This window comes from Ahaetulla prasina, chromosome 3, assembly GCF_028640845.1.
Source record: "Ahaetulla prasina isolate Xishuangbanna chromosome 3, ASM2864084v1, whole genome shotgun sequence".
Lineage (NCBI taxonomy): Eukaryota > Metazoa > Chordata > Lepidosauria > Squamata > Colubridae > Ahaetulla > Ahaetulla prasina.
Window position 1 is genome coordinate 208852136 of NC_080541.1, and position 17631 is coordinate 208869766.

Sequence of the window (17631 nt, forward strand, 5' to 3'; positions counted from 1 at the left end):
AGCCCTGCTTTTAGATATTGACATCTTAGTCACCTCCAGAGGTGGTATTCAGCAGGTTCTGACCAGTTCTGGAGAATCAGTAGTGGAAATTTTGAGTAGTTCAGAGAATTGGTAAATACCACTTCTGACTGGCCCCATCTATTCTCTCCCTCCCGAGTCCCAGCTGATCAGGAGGAAATGTGGATTTTGCAATAACCTTCCCCTGGAGTGGGGAGGGAATGGAGATTTTACAGTATCCTTCCCCTGCCACACCCACCAAGCCACGCCCACCAAGCCATGCCAAGCCCACCAAGCTACACCCACAGAACCAATAGTAAACAAAATTGAATCCCACCACTGGTCACCTCCTGTTTGAATTGCCATAATGTGTTCTAGATAAAGGGGTCCTTAAAGCATTTTCAGAAGCTATAGCTTGTATGAAACATGACAATTGGACAGAAATGGGTGTATCCTAGTGACCCCACTGCTTTGGAAGTTGTACTGGTTTTTTAATTATTATTAATTTTTTTGCAAATAACTCAAGGTGGCAAACATATTTAACACACCTTCCTGTTATTTTCCCCACAACAATCCTGTGAAATGAATTGGGCTGGGAGGGAGTGACTGACCCAAAGTCACTCTGCTGGCTTTCATGGCTAAGGTGGGATTAGAACTCATGGCCGCTAGTGGTCTAGCCTGGTGCCCTAACCACTAGACCAAACTGTCTCTCAAACTAGCTTTCAACAAAAAACTATTGTTCCTGTAATTCGTTCGATATCTATTTCTTCAGCTACACTGCTTCAAAGGACCGATTTGTTGTGACCCAGGCCCAAATAGGTAGTAGAAAACTCAGTCAGTGTAAAAACAAACAAACTTAATTATAACAGCTGAGAATTGACTCAGTCTCAGCATATTTCCAGTAAACTAAAGCAAATTCCTCCCAACACAATTCCTCAGTCCTATCACCAATCTTGGTCCAATTAGGCAAACTGCCAAAGGCCTTTCTTGGCAAGAGTTCAGAAGACACTGATACAAAACAAATGCAACAAGACAAAGCTATCAATGGTGTTTTCCAGCAAAGAGCCAAAATGCTGTTGCTGGTCTTTTAAGCCTTATGGGAAGGGCCAATCATCTCTTGGCCCTACTCCCAAGTCGTCCTCTTTGCTTGAGCTGCTCTTGCCTTCTGGCAGCTCTTCTCATGCATGTATTAGGAACAGGCTCCTCCTGTTCCTCTGCCTCACTACTGTCAGCCTCTAGAGGCTCCGGAGTCCACACATCCCTCCCCGATAGCCCTGGCCCCACCTCTGCCTCCGATGCAGAGCCCTCATCTGGACCTTCCCCAGCCTCCAGAACTGCCCCATGCTCTTCCTCAGCCTCATTGCTGTCTGACTCTGTTGCCAGCTCCTCAGGCTGCTGGCAGACCACAACACGATGCCTCCATAGCTTTTTATACCTTTTCCTGAGTTTCATTTCTTATTTCTTTACGCTCCATTCCAGAACTCCTCCATTTTGATTTTTGTACTGATTCCAAGTTTGTCTTACAGCAGGCATTTTACTGGTTCTCTTCATCTCTGCCTCTACTTTCTTCAGCACCTTTGAGGATCTGGTCTCCTTTGCTCTGACATCTTCCTGTTGCTCTGCAACCAGATGCTTAAGAAACAATTAAGTTTTGTACCTCTAGCAAACTCCTGCCAGTTTCCCCCTGATATATTTCTCCCAATTCTACTGCAACCAACCGGAAGGCAAGTGTAATAAGGCTGCAAAAGAAAAACAGGAGCGTGGGATTCCCGCTGTAATGTATCTTACAAAGTGATGCCATCCATAGTGTTTCGCTGTGAAACGGATCACCAAGGCAACACAACACTGTTTTGTTGTGCAGTGTCTATGACAAATATAACTGCAACATGCTGAGCTGAATAAATTATAATTCAGTGAACTTTTAGGTTTTGTTCTTACTTCGGTTCATTTTTGTTTTTGTTCCTTCATTCTGAGCAGAGCCTATAGTTCTCTAGAACAGTGAACCCCCACTGATGAATTGCTCAGATGGAAAAAAATGTAAGCCCAAGACAGTAGTAAGGGTTAGTAACCCTAACCCTAACCCTAACTTGGCTAGGTGCCTCAGTGGCTAAGATGCTGAGCTTGTCGATCAGAAAGGTTGGCAGTTCGGTGGTTCAAATCCCTAGTATAGGTCTCCTGTGTGAGCAGGGGGTTGGACTGATGACCTCCAACGTCCCTTCCAACTCTGTTGCTGTTACTACTGTGTTTTCCCCCAAATAAGACCCTTTCTTATATTTTTTTGAACTCTGAAATAAGCGCTGGGCCTTATTTTCAGGGAGGTCTTATTATTTTGGGGTGCATGGAGCAAGACGGAGCTCCTCTTGCTGTCTTACCTGATTTCCAGCTCTGTCTCCCTAACCCTAACCAGAGGAAATGGCAGGGACTGGCAGCACATGTGTTTAAATATTTTTGGGGAGGGCTTATTTTCGGGGGGGGCTTATTTTCGGGGAAACGCAGCATTGGCTGCTAAGTTAACATGATTTAACCATTTTTTTTAATGGCAGAATGACAATATATATTGCTGTACAATGAGCACAATTAGTTCGGGATGAGATCCAGTTTGGTCAAGCACTTAAGGCACCAGGTTAGAAACCAGGAGACTGTGAGTTTTTAGTCCCAATTTTAGGCATGAAAGCTGGCTGGGTAACTTTGGGCCAATCACCAGGAGATTGCAAGTTCTAGTCCCTCCTTAGTCATGACAACTGGCTGGGTGACTTTTGCGCCAATCATTTTCTCTTAGCCCCAGCCACCTCACAGGATGTTGTTGTGTGGGAGATAGGAGGAAGAAGGAATATTGTGTGTGATTGTCGCTTTAAGTTATTTATAAAAAATAAACAATAAAGATGGGCTATAGAACAAATACAAAATGAAAACCTCCTTCCTTCAGCTGCGTACAGAATTCCTTGGCTGGATATCCTTGACAATTCAGGGATATTGCTTGAACCAGACGCAGAACTTGATGGTGACATTTGGACTTTAATATTAGGAATTGGCACGTGTGGATTCTTTGACAGATACTCGGCCCAATGGGAATAAAGAAAAGATGGAGCTTGTTGCCCTAATTATAACTTCTCATCCCTTTTGTAATGGCACACATGTGTTTATTTATTTATTTATTTTTCATATTTATATACCGCCCTATCTCCCTAAGGACTCAGGGCGGTTCACAGGCAGTTAAAATACATATAAATACAGATTAAAAATGACGATTAAAAAACTTATTCCATTGCCAAATTGTTAAAACAGTATAAATAGTAAAAACCCCTTAAAACCAGTAACTTTAAAATCTAATCCAGTCCCGCACAGATGAATAAGTGTGTTTTAAGCTCGCGACGAAAGGTTCGGAGGTCCGGAAGTTGACGAAGTCCTGGAGGGAGTTCGTTCCAGAGGGTGGGAGCCCCCACAGAGATGGCCCTTCCCCTGGGTGTCGCCAGACGGCACTGCCTAGCTGACGGCATCCTGAGGAGTCCCTCTCTGTGAGAGCGCACGGGTCGGTGAGAGGTATTTGGTAGCAGTAGGCGGTCCCGTAAATAGCCCGGCCCTGTGCCACGGAGCGCTTTAAAGATTGTCACCAACACCTTGAAGCGCACCCGGAAGGCCACAGGTAGTCAGTGCAGTCTGCGCAGGATAGGTGTCACACGGGAGCCACGAGGGGCTCCCTCTATCACCCGCGCAGCCGCATTCTGGACTAACTGAAGCCTCCGGATGCCCCTCAAGGGGAGCCCCATGTAGAGAGCATTGCAGTAATTCAGGCGAGACGTCACGAGGGCGTGAGTGACCGTGCATAAGGCATCCCGGTCTAGAAAGGGGCGCAACTGGCGCACCAGGCGAACCTGGTGGAAAGCTCTCCTGGAGACGGCCGTCAAATGGTCTTCAAAAGACTTACTAGTCTTTAGTGTTGACTATTGACTTACTATGTTCAAACAGAGAAAATTTATCCATCTGTGAGGAACTCCTTTTATTAACATAAGTGTCATGTCTGAGCAGTTCACATATTCTTTTTTGTTTCTGCTTTGAGTATGCACTTGTGTGCTGCATTTTTAACCTGATTCATGGTTTTCTTGCTGATGATTTAGAAGCCACCTGGTATAAACAAGAAGGATCAGCAATAATTAATTAGGGATATATGAATTTCACTTGAAGAAGGTATAGTTCAGGTACCGAGACTAGCAAGCTGCCAATATTTTAATTAAAATTAGACTTGTCTCTGTAACAGCAATATCTATGTATTCATATCCCTTGTCTGGTAAGAAGCTAATTTAGAATAAAGCAATGCAGCATGGGGAAATGATAAAGCGTCTTTGTCAGTTCTGCCCCATAAAAACCTACAGAATGATTAAATAAAACACGTGCTCACGAGATCAAATAATATGCCAGCTCCTGTGTTCTGAGCTTTAAGCAGAAAGTGCATTGAAAAAGTGCATTCCCACTAAGTTGCTGAACTGCTTCTCAAATTATTGGTTTTTCAGTATTGGGAATGGGACAGAACTTCAGTTTAAAAGATCTGTATCTGGGAGAAGAATGTATGCCTAATGAGAAATAGGAAAAAAACAAACAGGTAAAGGTGAAACAGGTAAAGATAAAAGTTAATAAAGAACGTCTCAGATCATTTCCACACGGATAAATAATACAGAAGAAATATCAAAAAAGTAAGGAGCTGATTTATTTCAACAAACCTAACCTTTTAATTTTTGTTGGGGGGTGGGGAGGAGGAGACAGGAGAAAGTGACTGTTTGAAAGGAGAGAAAAGGGGGGGGGACATACGTACATATAGGAAAAACAATTCTAAAATTATATCCAGTGTTGTGGTGGCTCAGTGGTTAAGATACTGGGCTTGTCAGCTGGAAAGCTGTCAGCCCAAGTTTGAGACCCAAACACCACACAATGGGGTGAGCTCCTCCTCTCCTCACCTCAGCTCCTGCCAACCTAACAATTCGAAAGCATGCAAATGTGAGCAGATAAATAAGTACCACTTCAGTGGGAAGGTAACAGCACTCTGTGACCTCATGCTGGTCACATGACCGTGGAAATATCTTTAAACAGCGCTGGCTCAATGGCTTTGAAATGGAAATGAGTACCATTCCTACAGTTGGCAACAACTAGTGGAGTAAAATCCACAGATTCCTTTACCTTTTGCCCAGAGATTAAATAACCTGACCTGGTAAAGGAAAGTAGTTGGCATTATGAACAAGGCTGGGAGTAAAAAACAAACAAACCAACAAACCTGACCTGCTTTTCTAGCTACATTAATACATCAGTATTCTGGTCCATTGTGTTTTGTTTGTTGCAAGAGAAGGAAAAATATCTACATTTGTACAGCCATTTGTTTTATCAAATATCCACATGGTTTGGTTGGCAATTTTTCCTTAAGAAATGGACCTTTGGTGTGCAACTTTCCCTAATGTGATTCATATGAATTACCTGGAGAAAACATTTTTAAAATATAACTTTCCTGAATATCATTCTTAGTTCAATAAAATTTCCTGCCTTTTAAATTGCCTTTATATGAGTTTTTTGTATTGTTCTGTAAATAAATCTTTTTCAGAACCCTATGTTCAGAAGCAGCTTTTTGGATTTGTGATCCAGATGGACAGCAGTTGGACCCTACTGAAAACTAAAATGCATTTATTTCTGTAGATCTCATGAATTTATACAGGTAGTCCTTGACCTTACGACTACAATTGGGACCAGAATTTCTATTGCCAAGCAAGACGGTTGTTAAATGTGTCAGGCCCAATTTTATAACCTCTTTTTGCCATATTTGCTAAGTGAATCATTGCACTTAAGTGAATCATGTGATTGTTAAGCAAGTTTGGCTTCCTCCACTGATTTTATTTGTTGAAACCCATCTGGGAAGGTCACAAATAGTGATCACATGATCCCGAGACATTATAACTGTCATAAATCCATGCCAATGGTCAAGCAACCGAATTTTGATCACATAGCCTTGGGGACACTGCAATGGCTATAAGTGGAAGGACTGGTTGTTAGTCACTTTTTTTCAGTGTTGTTGTAGCTTCAGATGGTCACTAAACAAATGGTTGTAAATTGAGGAGTACCTGTAACAATAGTAATCCATGATAGATTATTATTATTTTTTTTGTTTTTAATTCCTAATCTTAACAGGAAGAGCAAGTTTAGCATAGATGTGTGAGGTGGAAAATTAGGATCTTGTCCCCCAGTGCTTCTTCTGGTGATTTTCCTCCTACATGTATATTTGTTTTCTCTGCTCTCTCTCCACCCTAAAACTGAAAACATATCCAACCACTAAAGCAGGTGTCAGGGTTCTAAGTAACATCCCAATAAAATCAAAGTCCGAGGCTTGTGTTTCCTCAAAGCTAAGTTTTATTAAAGGTGTCATATTGACACATCTGGGAAAACCTGAATCTGAAAGCTTCCGGGTTTTCCTCACCCAAAAGAAAGTTCAAGTCCTTGCCTTTCACCCACATGTCCATCACATGAACCAATCAGGTACCCTCCGGAACAGAAGATACCTCCTCATTCTTCTCAGCACAGCTGCAGGGCACAACGGCCTTGACTTTCTAGAAAGAATGTTATTTTGACTACATATCATCTTCACTCCATACAATCCCCCCTCCTTTTTTCCTACGGTAGAGTTTGTGAATTTGTGAAAACATAGCTTCCAGGTCTGACAGGCTGCCCCCCCCCCCTCAGAAAAGACACGTGTCCTGAAAAAAGAATAATACAGGGAGTTAATCATACTCCTAACCACCTCTCTCCCCCCCACCCCCCGGGGGACCCTTTGGCTTAACAGGGTATTTATCGAGCTGTCAAACTCCCAGCCTATGGGCCAGATGCATCATGTGCTGGCCACGCCCACACCTGGTTTAGCAAAGGAGAAAAAAAAGTCCTGATGCGTCATGTGACACTGCTGTGATGATGTGAATATGACATCCCTGCATTAAAATAACATCCATTGCAACTTTTAGTGAAGTAGCTGCTTTTGGCTGATCAGAATGATTCAGTGTTAGAAACGGCTTCATTTCAATTAATGCTAAGCTGGTGCTGTTAGACAATTCATCATTTTTAGATATTTCCTTTGCTTTTCCTTTGTAGTCTATTTTTGCCTGGTATTTCACCAGAATATTTATCTAGAGCTAGTGCTCATTCTGTTTCCAGGATTGTATGTCAATAGGTAAATATACCCACATCCACACTGGTTGACAAAAATAATTGGAATACTAGAAGCTGGCAAGCTCATACCTGCTTGCATCTTTCTTTCCTTCATGTCTATTTTGTGTAACTTTTTGAAAGAGATTCAGACTATATTAAATTACTGTTACAATATAAGAAAATGATGTCTTGTTCTTTTTTAGTGGCTAACGATAATAGAATTTAAGAATTAGAAAAGGTATTATAAAAATAATCTAAATTAAACCCAAAGAATTATAGCCAACTCAGAAATTCAATATCGTTAAAGCAAAAACAAAAACATCTAGTTGAAAGTAGATTTTTGTTTAAACAAATGGGAAAAAAACCCCTATAATAAAATTCTGTTAGAGAGGAGGCTGAGAATCTTCAGTAAAAGAATTTCTGTTTTTAGAAAAGCTCTGATCATAAAATAGGATCTTCTTGCCAGAATTTAGAATGTACATCTATAGGATTTTTAAAATCATTTTATCTTGAACACTCAAAAAGAGACAGCAGTGATAATAGACCCACTTTATTTAAATCTAAATCACCCTTTTTGTTTCTTTCCTCAACCTATGAACATACATTGTTATCACATTATCGTATTACCTATTTATTACATGTTTTGTGCTAAGATCCCTATACATGAAATCTATACCACCTTCTCCAGTTACATCTACCTGGTACACTAGAGTGAGAAGGCAAGGTACATTATTGGAGCCATCTATTGGGCAAAGAACATCATTCTCCCAGATGTAAGATTGGCCTCAATTTGATATTTTTCTGGAAGGCCCTGAAGACATGGTTCTGTCAGTGAGCCTGGAGACCCCAGATTGACATGGGGTGTGAGTGGGATGGATGGGGATAGGGCAATAGTCAAATCTGAATTGGTTTACTACTGGTTTGCTGGCACTATGCAGTGCGTACTGTGAACCAAATGTGAGGTGCGCGTGCACAGTGCATGGCAAAAGGAGGCATGCGGTAAGTAGAACAGCATGCGGGAGGGTTATTAGCTGTGGCGCCCAATCTTTTTTTTTACTTTTAAAAGCATTTTTTTACAACCTCTTCAGCCAAAGAGGTTGTAGAAAAAATGCTTTGAAAAGTAAAAAAAAAAGCCTCTGATAATCAGGCAACTCTGCTGGTATCATCAGAGCCTTTTAAAAGCATTTTTTTACAACCTCTTCGGTTTACAAAGTTGTAGAAAAAATGCTTTTAAAGGTTAAAAAAAAGGCTCTAATGATTGTGTGGCTCAGCTGTGATCGTCAGAGCCTTTTTTAACCTTTCAAAAGCATTTTTTACAACCTATTTGGGTGAATATGGTGTAAAAAATACTTTTAAAAGTAAAAAAAAGGATTTGACAATCACATGGCTCAGCTGGGCATGGGTGGGGAGGCAGAGATTTTTGCTACCGGTTCTCCAAACCACCTGCTGCCATTGCTGCCTGGTTTGGACCGGCTGATCCGGTCCAAACTGGGAGCATTTCACCCCTGGGATAGGGGTCTTTTATCTTGTAGGATTTTAATGCTGTAAGCCACCCAGAGTCACTATGTGTGAATTGGGTGGCCATATAAATATGTTTAGTAAATAAACAGAAGAGAGCCACTTTGGTGTAGTGATTAAGGGATCGGGCTAGAAAGCAAGAGACCATGAAATCTAGTCATGGGTGGGCTTCAAAAAATTTAGCAAGGGATTCATTGCCCGGTTGCTGGGTGGCCATGGCCATGGTGGTCAAGTTGGCCTCCTGCACCGCAGCAGGAGGGGAGGGTGTTTTTGCCCTCCCCGGGCTCCCGAGGCTTTCCTCAAGCTTTGGCGAGGGCAAAAATGGCCTCCCCAGACTCCGGAGGCCCTCTGCATTTCTGGCCTTCCTGAACCTCTGGTAGACCCATTTTTTGTCCTCCCTGAGCCTCCATGTGTGCCCTGTACTTACCTGCATCCAAAATGGTCTGCGTGGGGACTCCAGGGAGGGTGGGGCAGGATAGGGGGGTGGGGCCGACCAGGAGTGGGATTTGAGGGTTCTCCTAACTGCAAAGAATTCATAGCTAGAGGTTCTCCCATGCGAACATCCAGCAGCGAACCCTTGAGTCTAGTCCAGTGGTGGGATTCAGCCATTTTGTACCAGTTTGGGTGAACCAGTTGTTAAATTACACCCCCATCAAAGTGGATCCTGGGCGCTGTGCTGCGATGGAGAAATGGGCAATGGAGCGGTTGGTGTAGTTAAAGAGAAGGCTGCTTTCCCTCTTTCTTTTCCCCGCTCCTCCTCCTTCCCTCATGCCAGCCGCTCAGTTGTTCATTTCTCCATTGCAGCACAGTGCAGTGCCCAAGATCCACTTTGATAGTGAGGGAGTGTCTTTTAACAACCTGTCCACCCAGGGTCAGGGCCATTGCGGAAGGCTTCTCCTACATTTTAAGCAAAGCTGGAGGACGGGGATGGGCCATGCATCCCATGACAGCCAACCTGACCCTGGGTGAACTGGTTGTTAAATTATTTGAATCCCACCACTGGTCTAGTCCCACTTTAGGATGAAGCCTATCCCTTGGGCCAGACCCTCTTTTTCAGCCCCAGGAAGGAGGCAATGGCAAGCCACTTCTGAAAGGCCTTGTCAAACAGACTGCTGGGATTTATTCAGGCAGTCATCAGCAGTTCAGGATGATTGGAAGTTACAAACACAAATGTACATAAATCTACATTTTCATGAGAATATTACCCTTAGGGAGTTATTATAGTCAAGGAAATCATGTGTTTTAACATGTGGATTGATTTCACATTATAACAAAGTACATTTCTGCCAATGTGTCAGGACCCATTCATCCCTGCTTCTCTGCCTTGAATATTAAATCAGGTCTTCTTTAGTCAAATTTGATTCCTAGGTGGCTTCAATTAGTACAGGTAGACATCCACTTCCGACTACAACTAAGCCCGGAATTTATGTTGTTAAGCAAGGCAGTTGTTAAGTGAGTTTTGCCCCATTTTACAAATTTTCTTGCCACAGTTGTTACATGAATAACTTTGTTGTTGTTAGTTGTGAAGTCATGTCCGACCCATTGCAACCCCATGGATAATGCTCCTCCAGGCCTTTCTGTCCTCTACCATCCTCTGGAGTCCATTTAAACTCACGCCAATTGCTTCAGTGTCTCCATCCAGCCACCTTGTTCTCCGTCATCCCTTTCTTCTTTTGCCCTCAATCTTTCCCAGCATTAGGCTCTTCTCCAGGGAGTCCTTCCTTCTCATTAGGTGGAGTTTCATTTTTAGGATCTGGCCTTCTAAAGAGCAGTCAGAGTTGATCTCCTCTAGGACTGACTTGTTTGTTCGCCTTGCAGTCCAAGGGACTCACAGGAGTCTTCTCCAGCACCAGAGTTCAAAGGCCTCAATTCTTTGGCGCTCAGCCTTCCTTATGGTCCAGCTTTCACAGCCATACATTCCAGTTGGGAAAACCATAGTAAATAGCTACTTAGCTGTTAATTTATTAATGTGGTTGTTAAGTGAATCTGGCCTCCCCCATTGATTTTGCTTGTTAGAAGATCAAAAAAGGTAAACACATGACCATGGGATATTGCAACCGTCATAAACATGAGCCTGTGGCCAAGAGTCTGAATTTTGATCACATGCAATGGTCGTAAGTGTGAAAAACGGTCATAAGTCACTTTTTCAGGGCCACTGTAACTTTGAATGGTCACTAAATGAATGGTTGTAAGTTGTGGACTATCTACAAGTAGCATTTTTATTTGGTATATGCTTCTGTCAAAACAAACTTGCCCACATAGTTTTTCTTGGCAACAGCATGAAAATGGTTTGCCACTGTTACTCTCTTTGATGTTTTTTCCATTAGATTTGATATTCAGAGTTGGTTTCTCATCCAAATACAAACCACACCTGACTTTTGGTGATCAGACAAATTTGTCTAGGTCATTGTTTCTCAAGTTTGGCAACTTTAAGATATGTGGACTTCAATTCCCAGAATTCCCCAGCCACTTTGCTGGCTGAGGAATTCTGTGACTTGAAATTCACACATCTTAAAGTTGTCAAGGTTGAAACACAGCCTAAGTGATGCTACCTAGCCGAATATATTTAGTCGGCAATTTATATTTAGTGCATTGAGTTGCCTTTTATCTGTGACAATGAAGTGCTTCCTATATATCTGGCACAATTATGATAATAACTAGGAATGGACAAATTAGCCTATTTCCATATCATTTTCACAAATTCTCACCCTTCCGTTTCTGTGAATCTGTGAAAGTTTTCATTTGCATTTCAATGCATACATAAATATGCATTTTACATTTATTCTCTCTCAACCATTGAATGTTAAACACATTTTCCATGCCTTTTATAGGTCCTAGAATATTATTATGTCCAATATTAATGTGTCAAAATGTCAACAATTCAATCTATTACATACAGCACTGTATTTAACAAATACAAAGGAAGAACATAGAGGTCAAATATTCTGACATTTTCCTGTTCACCTTTTGTACCATTCCAATAAAAGGCAGCAGATGGCTCAATTTATCTTGTCATCTCAGAGGAAAAGGGAACATGCTGACTCCAGCATGATCTAGTAGGATTGCAGATGATCCCAAATGGTGGAAAGATTATGTTCACATGGTTGTTCCTTAATACAGTCTACATTCTGGTAGTCTTATGATCTTTCCACAGATTCTCTGAAGCGTTGAGAGATATTAGTATAAATTCCAATTTCTGATGCCTTAGTTTAGAAATGCAGGCAGTCCTTGACAATTGACACCTAAAATTTCTGTTGCTATGCGAGATATTTGCTAAGTGAGTTTTGCCCCATTTTATGATTCTTCTTGTACCAATTAAGTGAATTACTACAACTGTTAAACTAGTAACACGGTTGTTAAGTGAATCTGGTTTCTCCATTATCTTTTCTTGCCAGAAGTTTGCAAAAGGTGCAAACTGAGCCACCGGGACAGTGCAATTGTCATAAATATGAATCAGTTGCTAAGCATCTGAATTTTGATCAGGTGGGGAACAGTCGTAAGTGTGAAAAAGGTCATAAGTCACTTTGTTCAGTGCAGTAGTAACTTTGAATGATCACTAAATGACCATTTTCCCAGTGTTTACCATTGCCTGCTTAACAGAATAACAGAGTTGGAAGGGACCTTGCAGGTCTTCTAGACCTTCAAGAAGAAGACCACATGCCATTCCAGACAAATGGCTGTCCAGGCTCTTCTTAAAAGCCTTCAGTGATGGAGCACCCACAACTTCTGAAGGCAAGCTATTCCACTAATTAATTGTTCTCACTATTTGGAAATTTCTCCTTAGTTCTAGGAGAACTTGCTTCTCTCCTTGATTAGTTTCCATCCATCATTTCTTCCTAGGACTAAGAAAGGGGGACAGACCCAAAGTTATCCAGCTGGCTTAGTGCTAAGGTGGGACTAGAACTTTCTCAAACTGCTACATCAAACTTGCTCTCCTAAGAATAATGTTTTAGTTCAATATGGGAAAACACTAATAAATAAACAAACAAACAAACAAAAATATCTTCCAATCCATCCATCTTAAAAATATCCAGGTGATTCTGTTTGGCTTTCAAGATCTGGTTTAGCCTGATCTAGTCTAGGGTTAAGGTGGCATCACTAGAAAAGTCATACTCGCTCAGTTTCTTTTGGATAGCTATTTCCCAAGACAATTTGAATATTAGATGGGTCAGTTCACCAGGATTGTGATATAGTTTTAGTAGGTAAAGATTTATTTATTTATTTATTTTATTTGTCACAACATTATATATAAGCATCAGCATGAAATAACTATATGATATATAAGCATATACTGTATATAACCATAAGTATGTAATAACTATATGAAATTGTATACAGTCAAAGGGAACATTAGGACAGGAATGGTAGGCATGTTGGTGCTCTTATGCACACCTTACAGACCCCTTAGGAATGGGGTGAGGTCAATAGTAGATAGTTTTTGGTTAAAGCTTTGGGGATTTTGGGAAGAGACCACAGAGTCTGGTAGTGCATTAACAATTCTGTTTCTGAAGTGTTATTTTCTGCTATCAAGATTGGAGCGGTTCACATTAAGCTTAAATCTATTGTGTGTTCGTGTATTGTTGTGATTGAAGCTGAAGTAGTCTTCAACAGGAAGGACATTGTAACAGATGATTCTATGAGTTAAGCTCAGATCATGTGGAAGGCGGTGGAGTTCTAAATTTTCTAAACCCAGAATTTCAAGTCTGGTGGGATAAGGTATTTTGTTGTAATCAGAGGAGTGGAGAACTCTTCTTGTAAAATATTTCTGGACACGCTCAATTGTATTAATGTCCAAAATGAGGTTCGTCCACCATTTTCAAGGAGGACCTTGACATCTAACGGGTTGTGGGCTGTGCACGATATGTCCACAGAGGTCTGGTAAGGCCTATATGGATAGGAAATGTTCTGCCATATGTGTGGGCACCATTGTTGCAGCATTTACAGCTCTGGCTTTGCAGAGTGTTCACTTCTCTTGTGCTATGATTGTTCCTCTGTCCTCAAATGTCTGGCAGCCTTGGTGGATCAACGTGTGCCATGTCAATCGATCTTGTGCCAAGGTTTCCCAGGAGGTGGTATTGATATCTAGGGATATGAAAGAGGCTTTCAACATGTCTTTGAATCCCTTCCTTTGTCCCTCGTGCAATCGCTTTCCTTGAGACAGCTCACCATAGAGGAGCTGTTTGGGGATGCGGTGGCCTGGCATCCTTGCAACATGGCATGTCTGGGCTTTCATCAGCAGGGTGTGAACTGATGGCAGGCCTGCTCTGGAGAGGACTTCTGTGTCTGGCGCCTTGTCCTGCCACTATTTCCTATAGCTATTTCCCAAGAAAATTTGAAGTTATCCGCTAATATTAGATGTGTTCTGTCTCCCCACCTCACATAGGAAGACACATGATCAAATGACGTCTACCAGTAATTTATTTTTACAAGCCGACCTGAATCCCTTTAGCAGATAAAAGTTCTGGTAGCTACTTTCCAAATGCTGCCAAGTTTCTTATCACCTCTAGAACAGGAATCAGCGTATCTGTAGTCCGTTGCTGGGGCAAACAAGAGTTCAAAGAGTAGTCAGAAATCATTCACAAAGTCCAAGCCTTAATTCCGAAACATATCCCATCTGAAGCTCACGATATGCAGTTTTTGTCCATCACAGAGCCTGCAGAGCAACCCCACCCACTTTTATCCCCTGTGGGACATGGCTCAGTGACTCAGCAATCTCTGGCCCTTCCACACCTCTTCCTTTGCTGCGCACGCCTTTCCCTCCGACGCTGCCTGGGATCAATCCAAGACTGATCTTCATTACTCCCTATTAGTGGGTGCTCCGACATGCCTTCCTCCTGGCCTTCAACTGGAACCTGAGGCGTTGCCAGAAACGAGGGTCCTGGAGAGGAAGGCCTTGTCGCTCCTCCCCATCACTTTCAGAGTCATCTTCCTCTGTGAGGACAGGCTCGGGAGCCGGAGTCACAACAAGATGAGTCACCATCAGTCCACCAGGATTGTGATGTAGCTCTTGTAGGTAAAGAGACTTATCCAGATATTGGATTCATATTTAGTAACTCCTGCTTCCTGTCTCTAGGTATTGCCTTGGGACACAGCAGGTAACCTGAAAGATAGTTCTCAAGATTTTTGTTTGAATTCTTTCTAAGGGAATCATGCTGTTACATGGTCCTAATTGAGCCCTGTATAGCAGTTGTGCTTGGGTTTTAGCTGCAAACAACTTAATTGCTTCTCCTCTATTAAAAAAAAACAACCTTTGAATAGCTGATGTAGATCTCTGTGCATTAGGAGACAGATAATCTAGGTAGGCATTTTTTCTGAAGTTTGAAAAAAACTATCTCTAATTATTTAAAGTTGTTAATCTGCTCCATGGACTGCCCATGTAACAGCTTCTCTGTTTTTGAGAATCAAAGTGAGAATTATACTAGGGGTCAGGTACAAATCCAGGAGAGCATTATCTTCAGCTCAATTTAATAGTCTCCCTATAGCAGTTTTGGAAGGAAATAGAAGAAAACTCCTAATGAAAATCAGCATTGCCCTTGTGACACAGATACTTCCAGGTGCAAAAGATCAGGTCTACATGTGAAGATCCAATTAAACTGATTTATTGCTAATAATGTGTATGTACAAGAATTTAGTTAACTAACACCTGCATGGAGTTAAATATGGATCAATGGCATTCAAATGAGTTTGGACTAAGTTTGCTTGTAGCTATATAGGAATTCTTTTTTGTTTTTAATTTGCATTTATATCTTCTCTGAAGACTCAGGGTGGCTTACACTATGTCAAGCAATAGTCTTCATCCATTTGCGTATTATATACAAAGTCAACTTATTGCCCCCAACAATCTAGGTCCTCATTTTACCTACCTTATAAAGGATGGAAGGCTGAGTCAACCTTGGGCCTGGTGGGACTTGAACCTGCAGTAATTGCAAGCAGCTACTGTTAATAACAGACTGTCTTAGCAGTCTGAGCCACCAGAGGCCCATATTCTAAGCTGAATTCTAAGCTGATTCCTCTTTTAACTCTGCCCCCAGGTTCTGTTCCACCTTCCCCTATAGGTGCTATATGAACCACAGCAGAGGTGGGTTTCAGCAGGTTCTGACCAGTTCTGGAGAACCAGTAGTGAACATTTTGAGTAGTTCGGAGAACCGGTAGTAAAAATTCTGACTGGAATAACCCCCATCTATTCTCTGCCTCCTGAGTCCCAGCTTATTGGGAGGAAATGGGGATTTTGCAGTATCCTTCCCCTGGAGTGGGAAGGGAATGGAGATTTTACAGTATCCTTCCCTTGCCACACCCACCAAGCCATGCCCAAGCCCATCAAGCCACACCCACAGAACTGGTAGTAAATTTTTTTGAAACCCACCACTGAACCACAGCCCATGTTCTTTTCTATTTACAGTTCTACAGAGTACCATTACTCCCTTTCTATCTAAGTTCCCCCACCATTTCAATAATTTTTATTGCATTATTTATTAGATAACAAGGGTAAATCTATCTCTCTAAAATATCAAAATTTTGCTACATTATTTTATAGGCTTTCCCCACAAATGGTTGTCTGTATGTCATGGATATTAAGGGTAGCTTTGTTTTATTTGTTTTACTATTTTTATTGGTAAATGAACAAAATAAAGTTTCTATCTGTCTGTCATCTTATTGTGTATTAATTTTTTTTAAGAATGAAACTTCCAAAATTAAGTGTCTTAAAAGAGAGGCCTGTGCTAATTTAGGCAATCAAGATCAACAGATTTGTTAATTCATAATGAACATTTCATAGAAAATGAATGAAATTGCTCAACATTTTAAAACAATATTGAAGGCACTTTAATTCAGATTAAAAGTTTTAACGTTCATGTATTGCATTATAACATGTATTATAATATGCCTCATAACACTGAAATATCTCAGCAAATCCTTAACAAAAAAAAATCTTATCTAAGTTACAGAATATTTCTCAAGAGAACACATTAGATGAATAAGAGAATTTCTCAGTTACATTTTTTTTCGTTACAAGAAATAACAACGATGCCTTCTAAATGTTTTAGACAGAATTTCCCTAGGCAGCATGGATTATGGAAGCTGTAATCTAAAATGTTTAGAAAATACCAAATTTATTCAAAATAAGTAGAAGATCTGTTATAGCAAAATAACAGAATAATTCAAGAATTCCTCCTGAGATTAGATTAATCCCAGTCTCAGTTTTGGAAGCCATATTAGGCCGGAACCTTCCGTGCTGCCACTTTCTCATGTGTGGGAAAGTAGGAGGGGGGATTTAGTAGAGGGGTTATCTTTAGACATAATAGCATTCTTCCTGTCGGTCAAGGTCAGGGAGATCCTGCATCTGGAGAAGGAGTGGTCGGACTGCTGTCTCGAGATGGGACGGAACATGTGATCAACTGAGGAGTCAGAGGATGGTTTTGGGGTTTTTGATTTACTTAGAACAATTAACCAATGGAATGACTTGCCTTCAGAAGTTTTGGGTGCTCCATTACCAGAGGGTTTTAAGAAGAGACTGGACAGCTACTTTCTGGGATGGTATAGGCCAGGGTCTTCTTCTTGAACCGGGTGGGGTGGGGGTAGACTGGAAGACCTCCAAGGTCCCTTCCAGCTGTGTTATTATGATTCCATCAGTTTTCAGCAACAAGTTAAGACATACACATGGTCCAAATTTAAAAGCAATGTGCTGGTTTTTCAACTTCCATAAATGTTGTTCATTTATCTTATCCACATATCAGCTAGTAGCAGCTATTTAGGTAAAACTATAGCACTTTAGCTTTCTTAAATATACAGAAAAATAATCATCAAGCCAAATAGCTTTGATTGAGGAAAGAAAAATTCCTCCCCCTGTGATTATTGCAACTCTGACCTCTTATGTGAAAAGGGAATATTTTTTTTAAAAGTCATTAAAACAATTTATTATTCCCCACTGGGCAATGTGTTTTCTAG